The 18,103-nt window shown below is 54.9% G+C and overlaps 1 non-coding gene and 1 pseudogene across 1 annotated transcript; both read left to right on the plus strand.

Annotated features, from left to right (window-relative positions):
- Positions 1–14,156: 14,156 nt before the first annotated feature.
- LOC147352868 (5.8S ribosomal RNA) lies at positions 14,157–14,309 on the plus strand. Its single transcript, XR_015148450.1, has one exon. It is a non-coding gene; the product is annotated as a 5.8S ribosomal RNA (ribosomal RNA).
- Positions 14,310–15,318: 1,009 nt separating this feature from the next.
- LOC147352869 (28S ribosomal RNA) lies at positions 15,319–17,691 on the plus strand (annotated as a pseudogene).
- Positions 17,692–18,103: the final 412 nt, after the last annotated feature.

The following is an 18,103-nucleotide window of genomic DNA, read 5'->3' on the forward strand; positions in this document are numbered from 1 at the left end:
CTTTGGGTTCCTCTAAAGTTGGGATAGTAAACTCATGGAACTTCTCACGCTGCCTCTGTAAAGTCAGGCCTACCTCGAAGCTGCGAGGGTCCTCTGGGCTTTCCTCTCGAGTTGCTACAGCTAAAACGGGCTTCATTTTGAGATGAGGAGGGAAACTCTGGGTTCCTACTTAGTTGCGACAGGAAACTCAGGTTTCCTATTGAGTTTCGACTTCGAAGTGAGGCCTTGTCTCGTTTTGAGGCATGGGACTCCGCTTTCCTATCGAGTTGTATACTGGGTGTCAGGAATCCTATCGCATTCAGGTGGGAAACATGTTTTCTGGTGAAGTGTAATAGGAGAGTTATACTTCCTTTGTGTTCTGATGCAGTGTTTAGGGTTCCACTCCATATGCTGCATGGCAATCTGGCCTTATCTGGAGTTGATGCATACTCGGTGTCCTTTCAAATTTGCCAGGAACTGTGGGGTTCCTCTCAAGATTCAGTAGGTGAGACGACTCCTCTTGAGGTGTGAGGATAAATTTGAAAGAGAGGCTTCCCTCGTCTCCTCGAAATGAGTTGAGGAACACGGGGCCCTTTTCGAGTTGTCAGAAACTCATGGTTCCTCTCAAACTACATCACGTATCTCTGGGAACCTCTTAAGTTGCATAAAGTGAGTCAAGCCTTCGTTCGAGTTTTGAGAGGGCACTCAGGATTGCACTCGAGGTGCTTCAGAGGAAATGGGCCTCATCTCCCTTTGAGTGGGGGATGCCGTGGTTTTCTCGAGTTGCAGCAGGAAGCTTGGGGTTCTTCTTGACTCGTGGTGGGGACTTCAGGGAACCTCTCGTGTTGCTTCAGGGAAATCAGTGCTCCTTCGGAGTTGTGAGGGGAAGCGCTGGAATGGTCTCGAGTCACTGCAGGCAAATGCGGCCTCATCTTGAAATGAGGGGGTAAGTTTGTGGTGTTTCTCGAGTTGTGGCATGAAGCTTTGGATTCCTTTCGAGTTGCGACGGGGCCTCTGGGAACCTCTTGTCTTGCCTCAGGTAAGTCTCCTTGCGAGTTGCGAGGGGTTCGCAGGTTTGCTCTTGAGGCACTGCAAGGGAATTGGGCCTCATCTCGCAAAGAGGGGGTGTTCCCGTGGGGTTGTTCAAGGTGCAGCGGGAAATTTGGGTTTCTTTCGAGCTGCGTCGGGGACCTCAGGGCACCTTTCCTGTGGCCTATGGGAAATCAGGCCTCCTTTCAACTTGCGGGGGCACATTGAAATTACTCTCCAGTCACTGCTGGGGAATAGGGAATCATCTCGAACTGAGTAGGAATACTCGGTGGCCCTGTCCCGTTGCGACAGGCAACTCGGTGTTCTTGTGGAGTTTAAACAGGGGAGTCAGGCCTTGTCTCATTTTGAGGCTTGGCACTCTGCTTTTCTCTCGAGGTGTAAAAAGGCTGTCATGCCTCCTGTCGGGTTCAGGCAAGGACTTCTGCTTTTTCTAGGGGTGCAACAGGGGAGTCAGAACTCCCATCGTGTTGTGAGGGGATACTCAGAAGTCCATTCGACTCAGTGCAGGGAAATCAGGCCATTTCTCAGGTTGAAGGGTCCTTGATGTCCTTATAAATTACAGCAGGAACTGCGTTGTTCTCAAGAGTTTCAATAGGTGAGACAGGCCTCCACTTGAGGTGCAAGGGGAAGTTGGATTCCTCTCGAGTGGAAGCGGGGGACTCGGCCCTCATCTCAAGATTAGAAGGGGTAAAAGTGGCTGTTCTCGAGCTGTGGCTGGCATCTCGGAGTTCCACTCGAGTTGCGACAGATATCTCAGGGAACCGCTTGAGTTGCATAAAGGGAGCCTACGTACTTTCAATTTTCAAGTGGGAACTTGTGATATCTGTCAAGGCCCTGCAAGGAAAAGGGCCTCATTGCACGTTGAGGGGCACTCTCGTGGTCTTTTCTTGAATTGCGGACCAAAGTGTTGGGTTCCTCTCCAGTTGCGTTGGGGACCTCAGGGAACATCTCATTTTGACTCAGCAAAGTCACGTCTCCTTTCAAGGTTCAAGAGTCACGCTGGAATTCCTCTGGAGTCACTTCAGGGGAATTGGGGTTCACCTTGAGTTGAGCCGATAGTCTAAGATTCCTCTCCAGTTGCGACAGGCACCTTCGTGTTCTTAGAGAGTTTCCACAGGGGATTTAGGCCTCATCTCCTTTGGGGGGATGGAAGTTGGCTTTCCTCTCGAGGTGCAAAAGGCGTCTCAGGTCCCCTGTCGAGTTGAGGCAGGGAATTTGGCCTTTTCTAGAGATGCAACAGGGGAGTCAAACCTCCCTTCGTGTTGTGAGGGGATACTCGGTGTTCCATACGAGTCAGCACAGGGATATCAGGCCTTAGCTCAAGTTGAGGAGGATCTCGGTGTCCTTTCCAAGTTCCGGTGGCAGGAACAATGGGCTTCTTCTCGAGTTTCAAGAGGTAGACCGGCCTCCTCTTGATGTGCGAGGGCCAAATCAGAATTCCTGTTGAGTCAAAGCAGGATAATCGGCCCTCATCTCGAGATGAGGTCGGGAACATGTGTTTCTTCTCGACTTGTGGTGGGACACTCGGGGTTCCCCCCGACTTGTGAAGGGCATTTCAGAGAACCTGTTGCATTGCATAAAGGGAGTCAAGCCTCCTTTAGACTTTGAGAGGAAATTCGTGCTTGCTCTCAAGTAGCTGCAGAGGAAACGGGCCTGATGTCTCTTTGAGGGGTGAATCTCATGTTGTTTTTGTTTTCAAGTATCAGCGGGAAGCTTTGGGTTCCTCTTGAGTTGGGATGGTAAACTCATGGAACTTCTCATGTTGCCTCCGTAAAATCAGGCCTCCCTCAAAGCTGCGAGGGTCCCCTGGGCATTCCTCTCAAGTTGCTACAGCTGAAATGGGCTTCATCTCTAGATAAGGAGGCAAACTCTGGGTTCCTACTTTTTTGCTGCAAGAAACTCAGGTTTCCTATTGAGTTTCCACTTCGAAGTGAGGCCTCGTCTCGTTTTGAGGCATGGAACTCTGGTTTCCTCTTGAGTTGTATACTGGGTGTCAGGAATCCTGTTGCGTTCAGGTGGGAAACATGTTTTTTGGTGAAGTACAATAGGAGAGTTAGACCTCCTTTGTATTCTGACATAGTATTTAGGATTCCACTCGATATGCTGCATGGCAATCTGGCCTTATCTGAAGTTGATGCATACTCGGTGTCCTTTCAAATTTGCCAGGAACTGTGGGGTTCCTCTCAAGATTCAGTAGGTGAGACGACTCCTCTTGAGGTGTGAGGATAAATTTGAAAGAGAGGCTTCCCTCGTCTCCTCGAAATGAGTTGAGGAACACGGGGCCCTTTTCGAGTTGTCAGAAACTCATGGTTCCTCTCAAACTACATCACGTATCTCTGGGAACCTCTTAAGTTGCATAAAGTGAGTCAAGCCTTCGTTCGAGTTTTGAGAGGGCACTCAGGATTGCACTCGAGGTGCTTCAGAGGAAATGGGCCTCATCTCCCTTTGAGTGGGGAATGCCGTGGTTTTCTCGAGTTGCAGCAGGAAGCTTGGGGTTCTTCTTGACTTGTGGTGGGGACTTCAGGGAACCTCTCGTGTTGCTTCAGGGAAATCAGTGCTCCTTCGGAGTTGTGAGGGGAAGCGCTGGAATGGTCTCGAGTCACTGCAGGCAAATGGGGCCTCATCTTGAAATGAGGGGGTAAGTTTGTAGTGTTTCTTGAATTGTGGCATGAAGCTTTGGATTCCTTTCGAGTTGCGACGGGGCCTCTGGGAACCTCTTGTCTTGCCTCAGATAAGTCAAGTCTCCTTGTGAGTTGTGAGGGGTTCGTGGGTTTGCTCTCGAGGCACTGCAAGGGAATCGGGCCTCATCTCGCATGGTGGTGGGGGTGGGGGGGAGCAGTAGCCCGTGGGGTTGTTCAAGGTGCAGCGGGAAATTTGGGTTTCTTTCGAGCTGCGTCGGGGACCTCAGGGCACCTTTCCTGTGGCCTATGGGAAATCAGGCCTCCTTTCAACTTGCAGGGGCACATTGAAATTACTCTCCAGTCACTGCTGGGGAAGAGAGAATCATCTTGAACTGAGTGGGAATACTCGGTGGCCCTGTCCAGTTTTGACAGGCAACTCGGTGTTCTTGTGGAGTTTAAACAAGGGAGTCAAGCCTTGTCTAATTTTGAGGTATGGTACTGTGCTTTTCTCTCGAAGTGTAAAAGGGATGTCATGCCTCCTGTCATGTTCCATCGAGGACCTTGGCTTTTTCTAGGGGTGCAGCAGGGGAGTCAGAAGTGCCATCATGTTGTGAGGGGATCACTTTAAATATGTCCTGCCAATCCCTTCCAGCCAGATGAGTTTCTATTGTAACATCAGCTGTTATATTTATGGGAATCCCCTCATGTGCTATTTGTTGTTTTTCCCTTGGTGCTTTTTATATTTGTTCTTTGTATTTTATCTTTGTTATTTTGATTATTATGTGTCTTGTGGTGTTTTGCCTTGTGTTTATCCTATTTGGGATGCTCTGGGTTTCTTGAACTTGGGTGACTATTTCCTTTCCCATTTTAGGGAAGTTTTCAACTATTATCTCCTCAAGTATTTTCTCATGGCCTTTCGTTTTTCTTCTTCTTCTAGAAATCCTATGGCTCGAATGTTGGTGTGTTTGACATTGTCCTAGACGCCCCTGAGGTTGCCCTCATTTCTTTTAATTCTTTTTTCTTTTTTCCTTTCTGCTTCATTTATTTCCACCATTCTATCTTATACCTCTCTTATCCTATCCTCTGCCTCCGTTATTCTACTGTTGGTTCCCTCCAGAGTGTTTTTGATTGCATTTATTGCATTATTCATTATATATTGACTCTTTCTTATTTCTTCTATATCATTGTTAAACATTTCTTTCATCTTCTCAATCTTTGTTTCCACGCTATTTATCTGTAACTCCATTTTGTTTTCAAGATTTTGGATCATTTTGGATCATTTTTATTATCATTATTCTGAATTCCTTTTCAGATGACTCCCTATTTCCTCCTCACCCTCTTGGGGGGGGCATGCTACCCAAAGTTCCAGCTCTTGTGTTTGTCCCCAAAGTTATTGGTAGGTATCCCAACTGTATTCTCTCCTCCCCCCAACCAAAATCGCCCCCCTACCCGAGCTCCATGTCTCCACATCTCAGGAAAGGAGACCTGAAAGTGGCTTGAGGGAGAAGGTGCCAGTTCCTTCCTCTCCCTCTGAACCCGAGGGCCTGGGGAGCTGGCAGCATGTCGAGGAGGACCTGGTGATCATTCTCACTGAGGGGTGCTTCTAGGAATGCCTCAACTCCTTCTTCCTCCACAGCGGTCCCCGGGTAAGACCAGGGTATGTCTTTGATGGCCTTGGCAGCCATGATTTCCTCTAGGATGCTGGGTGACCTGGGAAGGGCTGGATGATCCCCTGCAATGACAGTAGAGGAACCCAGGGAAGGACCCAGCGAGCCCAGGATGCACGTGGCAGCTGGGATCTCGTCTTGGAGGCTGGGTGAGTCGAAGAGGGCTGGGTGTGCTTGTGCATCTGCAGAGGGCCCCAGGGAAGGCCCCATTGTGTCCAGGATGCCCAGTGGCGCCAAGAGCTAGTCTAGGAAGCTGGGTGTGCCTGGGAGAACAGGGTGCACTCTTACATATCTGCAGTGGCCCCCAGGAAAGGTGCCTGTGTGTCTGGGAAGCCTGTGGCTGCCAAGAGCTCAACTAGGAGGCTTGTCGAGTTTGGAAGGTTGGAGGTCTGGGGCTGTGGCTCTAGCAGAGGTGCTGTGTGTTCACCATAGGGTCACTTGGGCCACTGCGGGATGTGTGTCTCAGGCTGTGCAGGCGGCAGGATGGGCCCTGGCCCAGGCTGCCAAGGGGCCATGACAGCAGGAGAGCACTTGGCACAGAGAACTGCTACCAGGGGAGGAGGTGGTGGAGGAGGACACAGATTCCAAGGGAAAGAAGCCAGTCCCCGGAAGACTGTGCCTTCACTGAGGCTCCTTCCTCTGATGTACACCTCATTCTTGTCAGGACGCTCCATTGGCTGGGATGTGGGGGCACTGAGGGGTGGCTGGCAGATGACCTGGAGATCAGCTAGCCTTTCCTCTCCTGGTGGCATGGCCTTGAACTTGGCTTGCCGGTGCTCAGGTCTTCCCTTATAGCTCAGTTGTAAAGGATCCGCCTGCAATGCAGGGCACCGGTTTGATTCCTGCGTTGGGAAGATCTGCTGCAAAAGGGAAAAAATACCATCTGGCCTCTAGAACTAGTCCACGGAGTTGCAATGTGTCAGACAGGACAGTGTGCATGTGTGCGTGTGGGTGTGGGTGCACGTGCTTGCCCGCAAAGTGGAGCCGGGAATAGACCTTTTGCCCTGGCTCTATCCTAAGGAGGGGGTAGAGAGGGAGCGTGGCTTGAAGGAACCACAACACCACACCCATAGCCATAATTAGCAGTGTATTCTTTGGCCACTGACGTTTCTAAACCCAACCACGGGGTTCACATGAGAACAGTCAGGGGTTTGTATGTACTTCAAAACCATTGGGTCTATGAAGTCAGGAACGGGTTTGCAAGTAAATCATATCTGTATGTCTGCGGGTGATGGGGGGAGGCTCGTGGTAGGGTGAGCTCAGTCACTGCACTCTGAGGGTCAGAGAGACACATGGAGATGATTGGCCTTTGCAGATATATCAGCCATGTGTGTTCATATGGAGTCTGGTCATGAAATCGGTTGTGTGGGTAGGTCCCTATTGCTTGCTCAGAGGATCTGACCTCGGGAAACTTCCCAGAGCAGGCACCCAGAAACCAAGGGAAGCCTGCTCCTGATGGAGTATGTTGGGATAACTGCAGGTTTGCTGGTGGCTTGAAAATGAGTCCCAGACGCGGGCTTCCCCCCACTCCACTGACCCCCCTTTCCCTCCCTGGGTCGCCAATTCTCCCTGCCCCCCTTCCATCTCTTCCCCCCTTCATCTCCCATTCAGCATTCCCCAACTGTCTCCCTTCACCCCCACTCTCTCCCTATGCCCCTGGCATAGGGAAGGAGTTCTCTGTGTGAACTGGAAAGATGGGATCAGAAGACAGGAGAGCCAGACCAAAAGAAACTGTGCAGGTCACAGGGTTTCTTTATTAGGTCCATGGCATATCCCCTCTTAGGCACCCTATTGGTCACTGCAATACTTGGGTTCCTTGAGGCTTCAAGTGGGGTGTCCCTCTTAGGGGGGCAGCTTCCCAAAGGTCCAGCTCTCGGATTTGTTCCCAAAGTTGTTGGTAAACATCCTGTCTGTATTCTCTCCTCTCACAACCCAAAACTTCCCCTTCCCAGATCTCCATGGCTCGGTACCCCAGGAAAGGAGAACTGAAAGGGGCTCGGAGGAGAAGGTGCCCCTTCCTTCCTCTCCCTCTAAGCCAGAGAACCTGTGGAGCCTGGCAGCATGTCGAGGAGGGCCTGGTAATCATCCTCACTGAGTGGTGTTTCCAGGATTGCTTCAACTCCTTCTTCCTCCACAGTGGCCCTCAGGGAAGCCCAGGGCATGTCCTGGATGCCCGTTTCAGCCAAGATTTCCTCTAGGAGGCTGGGTGACCTGGGGAGAGCTTGGTGTTCCCCTGAGACCGCAGTACAGGACCTCGGGGAAGGACCCCGTGAGCCTAGGATGCACGTGGAAGCCAGGAGCATGTCTTGGAGGCTGGGTGAGACTGGGATGGCAAGAGGTGCGCATTTGTTGGCAGAGGGACCCATGGAAGGCCCAGGCATGTCAGAGATGCCCTTAGCAGCCAAGATTTCCTCTAAGAGGCTGGGTGTGCAGGAGAGAGTTGGCTGTTGCACTGCAACTACAGAGGCCCACGTGGAAGGTCCAAAAGTATGTGGGATGCCCGTGTATGTCGAAAGCTCTTCTAGGAAACTTGGTGTGCCTGGGAGAGCAGGGTGCACTCCTGCATTGGCAGCAGACCCTGGGGAAGGGGCCTGCATGTCCAGGATGCCCGTGGCCACCAAGAGCTTTTCAAGCTTGGAAGGCTGAGGCTTTGGGGCTATGGCTATAGCAGAGGGGCCATGCCTTCACCATAGGGTGACTCCGGCCACCGCGGGACGTGTGTCTCCAGCTGTACAGGCGGCAGGATGGCCCCTTGCCCACATTGCCAAGGGGCAGTGCCAGCAGGGGAGCACGGGGGCCAGGGAACTGCAAACTAGGGAGAAGGTGGTGCCTTCCCACTTGGCTAGAGAGCCACTGGGCTGGGCGAGACCAGGAAGATCATCAAAGGCTGACCCACACAGACACCAGAGGAAGTCCCGGGGATGCAGAAGGTGGGGGCCCCAAAAGAAGCAGCTACAGCCAAGGGAGGCATGCTCTTCTATGGCTGAGAGGGGCGAAGGGGAGGAGAGGTGCTCTGGACAGCAGATGGGGCCCTTCAGTCCTCTGGAGCAGGAGTAGTCATGGCCAATGTGCCACCTAGCCTTTGGACCCAGCCATTTCTGGGCCCACTTGGGCTCTGCTGGGGGTGCCGAGCTCTTCGGTTTTGAAACCATATCTAGGGGAGCAAAAGGCAGACAGGCACATCAGAAGTCATGACTATCCAGATCACCGTGCTGGCACATGCACGGTGCCCATTTGACAGCCCACCTGGCTGCCCGGTCTCTGGTCTGTCAGGCCCAGGGCGACTTCTGCAGGGCCATTTTCTGAAAATGTATCCCTTGGACCGGGGAAATGAGGGGTGCCTGAACGGCCACAAGCACAGCAAAACCCACCACTCAGCTCACTGACTTTCAGCCCCCTACCCCCAAGCCCAAGCCCTAGCTCCAGCCCAAGCCTACGTGTATCCAGCTCCAAACGCTTGGCAGGGCTGAACTCTCCTTTCTCCAGGGTCATGTCCTGGGCCCATGCGCTGGCTGGAGAACTTACCTGGATTCGAGGTTCTGGGATTCCCGTCTGATGAGCCAGTTCTTCCCTGGCGGCAATCGCCGGGAAGTGAACCCTCATGAAGGCTTGCACAAAGATCTTTGTTCTTGGAGAGATGATGGTCCTCTTTCTCCGGGCCTCTCTGGCTGAGTCTTCTACCAAAGAAAGAACACACCGAGAGGAGAGGATGTTAAGGTCCATGGAACGTTCACAGCACAGATAACCTAGACAGTGTACAGGGGATGAAGAATCCTACACACCTGAATCACTACAGGTGGCTCTGCAGCCAGGACTGGGCTCTAAGGCATACACACACAGATGGATCACGTGCCTGGATCCATCATGAATGTGTGCGTGCACACACACACACACACATGCACACTCCACACACATGCATGTCCCTGTGTGTCTCTTTACGCCTCCAATGTTGCCATAGAGTGCCCTGAAGTATGCTCCTCTGCCAAGTTTGCCTGGGCAGCCAGAGGCTAAAGTTCCCGATGAGGGCTGGGGAGGGAGTTCAAAGGGGGAAGAGTGCTGCCCGCCCATGCTGACTGGGGGCGTCTTGCCCCAATCTGGGACACTGATGGTTGCAGCCACCAGATGGCCCTGTTTCCTCTCCCACGTGGTGTTTCTGGGCCTCCTGTGCTCATCCACCAGCAGAGAGAATTCTCTGGCAAGAGGGGGAGGGTTCAGAACATCCCTCTGGGGACTTGCTTTTGGAGAACATTGGCTAAATCACTTTGAGAGGAAGACTGAGGTCGAGGAGGTGCTGATGGTGGTGTGGGTGTGGCGTTGGCCCCCCTTCCCCGTCTTGGTGCACATATTCAGACGGTGATCAGCTCTGCTTTAACCATCTTGTTCTTTGGTTTTGAAAATAGACCTAGGGACAGAGAGAATTCCTTCTCAGGAGAAAGGCCGCCAGATGCTTTCAGCTGACTTGGATCAGCATGGAGAGCCTGAAAGGCAGAATGGCTGGAGAGACAGGGTCCTACCTGAATTCTGCTTTCGGCAATTCCAAGCTCTTGGGCCAGTCGTTCTCTGGTCGCTATCCCAGGGTAGGGGTTCTTTGAAAGAGCACTTGCAAGGCGTCCATCTGGCTTAGCTTCAGAACAGGCCTCCTCCTTCAAGATGCTGTGGCGATGGGGCCTGTGGAAGAGAAGAAAGGGAAGTCTCAGTGCACCTGGGGGAGGACTCGACGGAGGAGCCCAAGCATGCTCCCCACCCAGGGGAGTTGCCCCTGTGCCTGAGCAAAGCTGGGAGCATGGGGACAGGTGTACATTTGGAAGTCACTTGGCTACACCCTGACAGCCAGGCTGAGAGGCAAGGGCAGTGGGAAAATCCCTCACTGCACCCCCACTCCACCCCCACCCCCACCCGCACTGACGCAGGAATCCAAGAAACATGAGCAAGCAGAAAGGAAACCAAACCCAGCGTCAAACAAAGGCGGCAAGAAATCTCACCCACCGAAGATCACAACACACTCTCCCGCCTTTTTCCACCAGTCTGGGGAGATGCCTGGGAAACGTCTTGATGGGGCTTCTCCCAGATTTCCCTCCATCACAGTACCAATGGGAGGAAATCTTGCTTCTCGGGTAACATGAGTACTGGCCATATTTGCCATCACTGGTGAAAAAGGAAAGGAAAGGAAAGAAATCCGAAGTGAATCCCAACCAGGAATGCCTGATGGAAGGCAGAAGACACTAGGCCAATGTGGAGATAAAGCCACTGAAGGAGGCAAAGCCACAGAGCTCCCCGACTCCCATTTCCACAGGAAAATGAGGATAAATAGCCCCATACCAGTCCCCCATACTGCTTCCCCCTCAACCAACACCATCATCACAGAAAAGAGAAAGGAGAAGCCATGTATGTGCCAAAGGAGCAAAACGAACAAACGATGCCTCTTTGGGCACACATGATGCCTGGGAAACATGGGCCCAGCCTATTGGTCCCTGCCATTCTTGGTGGTGGGTTGAGAAGTTTGTGGTGAACCCTTGGCCTCAAGATCCACAAATCCCCTGAGACATGATCCAGTCCCAGGGACCGAGGGCAAATGTACCGGTGGAGGTGCTGGAGTAGCCGGACGAAGCCATGGTGGGAGAGCTACACAGATGCTGCAGACTGCTGGCCTAGTGGGCCAGGACCCAGCAGCCCAGGACTTTGGAGAGCTTGAGGCAACTCCGCCCCAATTTATGTAAATAGAGGTGGGTGCGTAGATGGAGGGTACACCCCTGGCCTCTTTCCCAGCACAGACCATGGACAGAATCCCATGGAGTGAGTGGGCTTTCACGGGCCCTGACTGTATCACAGACCCCCAAGGTCTGCATTGAGCTGGGCAGGCCATTTTGGGCTTTGGCTTGTGGCACTCCCATCAGTAGGTGGGATCAACCCTGGGCTCAGGGGCCCTCAGCAGTGCACAGAGTGCAAATTGCCTGGGAATCCCTCTATGTTCCTTTGAAGTGTCTGCCCAGGCCCCCTTTCCCAGCCTGCCTTGCCTTCCAAAACGCTCTGGGTTTTCCCATCTTTTCATATTCACAGTTCCATTGGCCTCAATTGCCTCTGTGGGCTTCTCCAATGCATCCCCAGACACTGGACACTCTCTCCAGTGCTTCCTCCTAGCTTTCTCACTTTCCTCCATTTCTCTGGTCCCTCCCTAACTCCTCCATGTTCTCTTGGTGTCCTTTCCCTACAGCAGTCCCAGACTACCATGCCAAGGGCTTTGAGTTGCCTGGAGCTCAAGGCTACTGCAAGAGACCTGAAGGGCCAGCGTCTTGAATGGCAGCTCACGACATTTGGGGCTTTTTCATGTGAAGCCTGATGCCCACACCTCCCCAGCCCACCCTCCAGCCCAAATGCTCTGGAGATACCCGCAAAAGGGGACAGTGTACCCCCTACTGCTAGGAAGGAGTTTCCACTAAGCCAAGGAAGGAATCATGGGCTTTCTGGACAGAAGGAAGCCTTGACCTGTGCCAACAAGGGGACAAGGAAATAGTGTGTTCTTTCTTAAAGAGATGGAGGGTGCCGAGGAGAAGAAAGAGGACATCAGGAGGCAGGAGGAGACAAAGAAGGAAGAAGGCTGCATGAAGCAACATGGGGGATGGAGGATGAGAGGCACTTCTCTTTTCCATGTGAACAGGGCCCAGTGAATTGAAAAGAAATGAAGGAACCACAACAGCACACCCATGGCCCTCTTTAGCAATGTATTCTTTGGCCACCCAGGTTTATAAACCCACCACGGGTTTCACATGATAAGTTCCTATGTACTTCGAAACCACTGGGTCTATAAATTCAGGAACGGGATTGCAAGTACATAGCATCTGTATGTCTGCGGGTGTCGGGGGGATGCTGATGGCAGGGTGAGCTCAGTCACTATACTCTGTGGGTCAGAGAGACATGGAGATGATTGGCCTTTGCAGATATACTGGGCATGTGTGTTCGCATGGGCATGGAGTATGGTCATGAAAGCAGTTGTGTGGGTAGGTCCCTACTGCTGGCTCAGAGGATCTGACCATGAGAAACCCGCCCTGAGCAGGTACCTTGAAACAGAGGGAAACGTGTCCCTGACACAGCATTTTAGGGATACCTGCAGGGTTTGCCAGTGGCTTGAAGCTGAGTCCAAAAAGTGGACTCAGAGCCCCCTCCCCCGACCACCCTCTCCCTCCCTCTGTCCCCAGATCTCCCTCCCTCCCTTCCCTCTCTCCCTCCTTTCCTCTCCCACTCATCCTTCCCAAACTCTCTCCCTTCACCCCCACTCTCTCCCTTCACCCCTACCCTTTCCCTTCATCCACTGGGCCCCTCCCACCTTATATCTCCCAATATTCCACCTTTTCATTCCCCTGTCTCCCACTATCCCTCCCTCTGCTGCCCCTGGCATAGGGAAGGAGTTCTCCTGTGTGGCCTGCTGAAATAATTGGACCAGAAGACAGAGGAGCCAGACCAAAAGAACCTGTGTGGTGCAGGGGGTTTCTTTATTGGGTCCATGGCATATCCCCTCTTAGGCACTCTATTGGTCACTGCAATACTTGGGTTCCTTGAGGCTTCAGGTGTGGTGTCCCTCTTGGGGGGGGGGGTGGTGAGGCCCAGCTTTCCAAAGATCCAGTTCTCGGGTTTGTCCCCAAAGTTGTTGTTAGACATCCCCTCTGTATTCTCTCCTACCCCCACCCAAAACCGCCCCCCTCCACGAGCTTCATGGCTCTGCATCCCAGGAAAGAAGAACTGAAAGGGGCTCGGGGGAGAACGTGCCCCTTCCTTCCTCTAGGTCTAAGCTGGAGGGCCTGGGGAGACTGGCAACATGGCAAGGAGGGCCTGGTAATCATCCTCACTGAGTGGTGCTTCCAGAATTTCTTCAACTCCTTCTTCCTCTGCAGCTGCTTCCAGGGAAGACAAGAGCATGTCCTGGATGGCTCTGGTAGCCAATATTTCCTCTAAGAGGCTGGGTGTCCAGGGGAGTGCTGGGTGGTCCCCTGCAATGACAGTAGAAGACCCTGTGGAAGGCGCCTGCGTGTCTGGGATGACTGTGGCCGCCAGGAGCTTGTCTTGGAGGCTGGATGAGTCTGGGAGTGTGAGGTATGCTCCTTCATTGGCACAGGATACCAGGGAAGGCCCAGTCATGTCACGGATGCCTGTGTCAGCCAAGATTTCCTCTAAGAGGCTGGGTGTGCAGGAGAGACCTGGATGTTGCACAGTGAATACAGAGGCTCCCATTGGTTGAAGGCCCCATGAGTCACGGGCTGGCAGCACCAAGACCAGTGTGCGGCCGTGGGCGGGGATGCAGTGGTTGGTGGTTGAAGTCATGGCCCGTGGGGCATGCTGTGCCCCTTGCCCACCTCTCCTTTCCAGTTACCTAGCGCATCCCAGCGCAGAGGTTTAAAGACCCCTGGGGGGGCGTCGCCCATCCGCCTTGGGGTCGGGATGGTCAGGCCTGCTGGAAGTTGGGAGGTGCCTCCTGTCTCCCCTGGGCTCAGCCATCCCTTGAGGTGCCCAGATGGCGTGGCGCATCACGGTCACTGCCGCCGTGGCCGTTGGGAGGGAGCTACCCCACAGTCATCGTGTGGGCTGTGACTGTGTGTGGTGCATGCGCACCCCCACTTCACGTCCCTGGGGGAGAGTTGGAATCCCCCCCGGCTCCTGTGGGGTGTCTGAGCACACCCTGGTCCATTGTGTGAAACCTTTCCCATCCTTTCCGGTCTGCTGTTTTCTGTCTGACTTGGCTGGCCAGAGGCAACCCCTGCCCAACTCCAGGGAGGGATTGAGGGAGGGTGGGATGTGCCATGGCAAGGGCAGGTCTCCTGTGGGAACAAAACACTTGAAAACCTTGTATGACTTTTAGTGGTGGATCACTCGGCTCGTGCATTGATGAAGAATGCAGCTAGCTTCAAGAATTAATTTGAATTGCAAGACACATTGACCATGGACACTTCAAACACACTTGCAGCCCCAGGTTCTTCCTGGGGCCACACCTGTCTGAGTGTCACTTGACGATCAATTGCTCCTCCAGTGTGCGCATGTTGTGTGCTCGCCTTCCCGGAGGTCCCGTGGCTGGGGGTTGTCCTCGCAGGGCCTCTGGGCCCTCCGTCCCCCTAAGTGCAGACACAGTGTCCCCTGCCTCTGTGGCCTGGGGGATGCTGCCCACAACAGGGGAGAAGGGGATGTGAGGTCGCGCCGAGTCCCCTGGACTGCCAGGCCTCTGTGGTTGGTCTACCCTTTGAGAGCTTCCTCGCGCCACAAGTGGCCTTTGGGTGTTGTTGCCCCTGGGGTATCGGGGGTTGGGGACGGTCTTGCATCTCGCAGCAGGGGGCCCGAGGGGGTGGCGGGGTGGGATCGCTTCTTCAGTCTGCTGTCGTTCGCCATCCTGCCCTTGTCGGCGGTGTTTCCTGGCTCCCGGCCGCCCCCTTGCTCTGCGGTGCCTTCCCCGCCTTTCCTCCGTGGCTTATGGCCGCTTCCTGCCCCCAGCGGCTCTCGCCTTATCGGGACGGGCAGCTCGCACCAGAGACCCAGTCCGCGTGTGAGTTCTAGCCCCCGAGACACGTGCCCCAGCGGCGACTCGCGGGACGCCACAGCGTCTGCCCGCCGCTCCACGCTCTCCCCGCAGGCTGCGGGCGTGCCACTGTTCACTCCGCGGAGCCTCCACAGCAAAGGCGAGGTCTGTGGAGTGGGTAAAGGGGGTGCACTGTGGGTCGTTTGCCCGTTCGGGCTTTGGCGCCCATGCGTGCCCCCACCCTTCCCCACCCTGTCCACCTCTCTGCCGCCCCCGCCCCATCTGTCCCATGATCGCTGGCTTGTGCTCCCGTCCTGCCCTCTCCTTGGTGTCTCCCTCTGTCCGCCACCACCTCCCTGAGGGATGACGGGTAGGCGGTGGGTGGTAGGGTGCTGTGTGTGCATGGGGAGGGGGCCTGGGGTGGTCGGCTGCGGGTCTCTCTGACCCCTTCTTGGACTCTCCTCCTGGCGCCCTCTGAGACTCGACCTCAGATCAGATGTAGCGACCGGTTGAATTTAAGCATAATTGTCAGCGGAGGAAAAGAAACTAACCAGGATTCCCTCAGTAAAGGCGAGTGAACAGGGAAGAGCCCAGCGCTGAATCCCCACCCTGCGGTGGGGTGCGGGACATGTGGCAGACGGAAGACCCACTCCCTGGCGCCACTCATGGGGGACACAAGTCCTTCTGATCAAGGCCCAGCCGGTTAACGGTGTGAGGCCGGTAGTGGACCCAGGCACGCTGGGCCCAGATCTTCCTGGAGTTGGGTTGCTTGGGAACACAGCCCAAAGTGGGTGGTAAACTCCATCTAAGCCTAAATACCAGCACAAGACCGATAGTCAACAAGAACCACCATAGGGAAAGTTGAAAAGAACTTTGAAGAGAGAGTTCAAGATGGCACGAAACCATTAACAGATAAATGAGTGGGGTCCGCGTAGTCTGCTGGGAGGATTCAACCCGGCGTTGGGTCTGGTCTTGCAGGCAGCCCGGCGGATCTTTCCCGCTCCCTGTTCCTCCTGACCCCTCCACCCGTCCTCCCTCCGACCCTCGCAGCTCTTCCCTCCGTCTAAGGGAGGAGGTGGGCGGCGCCCTGGGTGCATTTCCACCACGGTGGTGTGCCGCTACTGGCTCCGAGATGGCTGGGAAGGACGGTGGGAAAGGGGGCTCGGGGGTCCCTGCCGTCACGGTGGCGGGTCCACCACCACCGAGTGTTACAGCCCCCCGGCAGCAGCGCTCTCCGAATCCCAGGGCCAAGGGAGCCAGACCTGTTACCGCGCTCTCCCCCCTCCTGGCACTCCCTGCCGCAGATCACGCTGGTATTTTTTGGGGGGCCGAGCTGCCCCTCCAAGGGCACGACCACTTTCCCACCCCAGCTCACCTCCAACCAGGTGGGGCGGGGCGGGGCGGACTGTCCCCAGTGCACCGTCGGGCCAGGGGATTGTTTCTCGGTCACGACGGTAGGCCAAGCGAGTGCAAGGGGTCAGTGGCGATGTCGGCCACCCACCCGACCCGTCTAGAAACACGGACCAAGGAGTCTAACATGTGCACGAGTCAGGGGCTCACACAAAAGATGCCGGGGTGCAACGAAGGTGAAGGTTGCCTTATCTGGCGGCTGAGGTGGGATCCCGAGGCCTCTCCAGTCCACTGAGGGCGCTCCACTGGCCTGTCTTGCCCGCCACGCTGGGGAGGTGGAGCATGGTCACACATGTTAGGACCTGAAAGATGGTGAACTATGCCTGGGAAGGGCAAAGCCAGAAGAAACTCTGGTGGAGGACCATAGCAATCCTGATGTGCAAATCGGTTGTCCGGCCTGGGTATAGATAGGGGCGAAAGACTAATCGAACCATAGAGTTGCTGGGTCCCTCTGAAGTTTCCCTCAGGATAGCTGGCGCTCTCGCAATGAACCCAGTTTTATCAGGTAAAGTGAAAGATTAGAGGTCTTGGGGCAGAAACTATCTCAACCTATTCTCAAACTTTAAATGGGTAAGAAGCTTGGCTAGCTGGCGTGGAGCCAGGTGTAGAATGCGAGTGCCTAGTGGGACACTTTTGGTAAGCAGAACTAGCACTGTGGGATAAACTGGACGCCAGGTTAAGGCACCCTATGCTGATGCTCATCAGGCCCCAGAAAAGGTGTTGGTTGATATAGACAGCAGGACAGTGGCCATGGAAGTCGGAATCCACTAAGGAGTGTGTAACAACTCACCTGCCAAATAGAATAGCCCTGAAAATGGATGGTGCTGGAGCATCGGGCCCATACCTGGCCGTCACAGGCAGTCGGAGAGGCACGAGAGGGATGGGAGCTCCGGAAGGAGGTCACCCCTCCCCCTATCGCATCCCCGCAGACACTACGCCACGAGGAGTAGGAGAGTTGCTTCGGTAAGCCTTGAAGCCTAAGGCGCAGGCCCGGGTGGAGCCTCCGCAGGTGCAGATCTTGTTGGTGGTAGCAAATATTCAAATGAGAACTTTGAAGGCAGAAGTGGAGAAGAGTTCCATGTGAACAGCAGTTGAACATGGGTCAGTCGGTCCTGAGAGATGGGCGAGCCCCGTTCCGAAGGGACAGGCAATGGCCTCCGTTGCCCTTGGCCGATCGAAAGGGAGTTGGGTTCAGATTCCCTAATCTGGCCTGGCGGAGATGGGTGCCGCGAGGCGTCCAGTGCAGTAACACAACCGATCCCAGAGAAGCCAGCGGGAGCTCCGGGATTGTTCTCTTTTCTTTGTGAATGGCAGGGCATACTGGAATGGGTTCTCCCGGAGAAAGGGGCCCGTGTCTGTGTCCGGTGAGCTCTCGCTGGCCCTTGAAAATTCAGGAAAGAGGGTGTAAATCTCGCGCCAGGCCATACCCATATCCTCAGCAGCTATCCAAGGTGAACAGCCTCTGGCATGTTGGAACAATGTAGGTAAGGAAAGTCGGCAAGCCGGATCTGTAACTTCTGGATAAGGATTGGCTCTAAGGCCTGGGTCTGTCGGGCTGGGGCTCAAAGCGGGGCTGCATGCGCGCTGTGGCTGGAGGAGGCGCCACCGCAGCCCCCCAAGTCTGGGGCAGCCTCCGAGGGCCTTCCTCTGCCCTGCCCCTCACGGCTTCCTCCCACCCCGCCTCCCGCTCTCCTTCCGCACCCTGCCTCGCCTTCCCCCTCCGCGGGGGGCGGCCGGGGGGGTGGGGCCCCAGAGCGGCAGGGGCCCCAGTGGCGGGGGAGGTCCCCACGCGGGGGCCTGGGCACCCAGGGAACCAGGGGCGGCAGCAACTCTGGACGTGAGCCGGGCCCTTCCCATCTATCACCCCAGCTTCAGCGGGC

The sequence above is a fragment of the Bos grunniens genome, chromosome 19, assembly GCF_055505025.1.
Source record: "Bos grunniens cultivar Pamir isolate PY7600 chromosome 19, Bosgru_T2T1.0, whole genome shotgun sequence".
Classification (NCBI taxonomy): domain Eukaryota; kingdom Metazoa; phylum Chordata; class Mammalia; order Artiodactyla; family Bovidae; genus Bos; species Bos grunniens.